At 30.4% G+C, this 1,599-nt stretch overlaps 1 long non-coding RNA gene across 1 annotated transcript; it reads right to left on the reverse strand.

The window, feature by feature from the left end:
• Positions 1–916: 916 nt before the first annotated feature.
• On the reverse strand, positions 917–1,599 carry LOC119584999. The gene is made up of 2 exons (XR_005229864.1): positions 1,570–1,599; positions 917–1,427 (listed from the first exon to the last, which is right to left on the reverse strand). It is a non-coding gene; the product is annotated as an uncharacterized LOC119584999 (long non-coding RNA).

Here is a 1,599-nt window from a genome sequence, read left to right on the forward strand (position 1 = left end):
ACATTGTTTCATTATTTGTATATCATCAGTCTTCGAATATTATTGTTTACAGATAATACTACATATGTTAATATTTTGAGTGGCTATTGGAGGAATGATATTTCATACATTTGCTCAGGAACAATAAGATCATGTAAACTTGGGGGAATTTAGAATTAAAAAACATATGATACCATCTATGGTTGGAGCTGATTTGCTTATTCTTAATTAATAACTTGAGCATCAGTTTTCATGTTTTTCAACAAGAACAGCCCCCCCTCCCCCAAGTTAAAATTACCAATATTGTTGCCTGATTGACATGGCCTTTACACTGGTACAGATTCTCATGTTGTCAACACCGTTTTAATTAAGTCAGAGATAGATATCTATATTACTATCCAAAAACAAAACAACAAAAAAAGGAAGAATTGACCATAAAAAAGTCAATTAAAAACTTCTAAAGCAAGAAAACACTTTTGAGATTGTTTGTAAGACTTGAAGTGCTTATTTTGTAATAATTTACGAGGAAGAGTTCAGCAAATACACATATACAGTGAAAAAAAAACAATGTCTACAGCAGCTCAAGAATGAACTGTTACTCAATTTCATCAGGAAAAGCATACTTTTGAATAACTGTATTATCTCATATTTTACTTTTCCAAACTCAGCTGTAAAATCCCTCAGTTCCTAGAAGAAGTTTACTTATAAAATGTGCTGATATTAAGAAATTATGTTACGGATATTTACAACCTGTCCTACCCTAAAACTTTCACTGACTTCAGCCTCAAATCATAGTGTCACATTGTAATATTATCATGATTACAAGATTATCTTAGCATACAGTACAAGCCAAAAGTTCTATTTTACCTAAATTTTTAAACACAGCTCCATAGTCTTTACATTTTTGGATAACTAAAAATGTAAATAAAATGCAATCTGATTCTTTAGTAATTTATTTCTGGGTAAGTACACTAAATGGTTAGTGTATATTAAATGTCAATTATAAAACAACAGCATTTAGTTTAGGGCTGAAAAATAATTTACAATCTTGGCAGTTATTTCAACCACTAGATGATCAAATCGAGTTTTCCATAATTTTCTTACAATATGAATGTCAAATATTCAATGTGCTGTAGATAACTGCAATCAATATAATTCTTTAAAAAACTGAGACTGAGAGCCTCCAATTTCAGTGATAAAAGAAAGGAATCACTTTTAAGTTAATAATAAATGCATAAGTCTATGGATAATACATTGGTAGGTTCATACCATAATCATTTTGAAACTTTAATTCAACAATAAATTGCTTATATATAACATTTGCAGTTCTAACATTGGTAAACATCTCTTAAAATCTAGTGATAAGGGTCTTGGTTCATGCACTATACATGATTCTTGGAGTCCAAACCCGAGTCGTTGAGGGGGAGACTAGATGAATATTCACAAACCTGCAAAGAGAAATGGCAATGCTTCTAGATGATAAAGCTTTCTGGAACTGGTCAACATTAATTCTCAATAATATATTTATACTGACTAAATCCACAATACATTCAACAAATGGAATTATCGATGAAAATGAGTCCACTTCACCTTCTATTTTTTGTGAAAACCAGATGTTCA

The sequence above is a fragment of the Penaeus monodon genome, chromosome 19 (genome assembly GCF_015228065.2).
Source record: "Penaeus monodon isolate SGIC_2016 chromosome 19, NSTDA_Pmon_1, whole genome shotgun sequence".
In the NCBI taxonomy this organism is placed as follows: Eukaryota; Metazoa; Arthropoda; class Malacostraca; order Decapoda; family Penaeidae; genus Penaeus; species Penaeus monodon.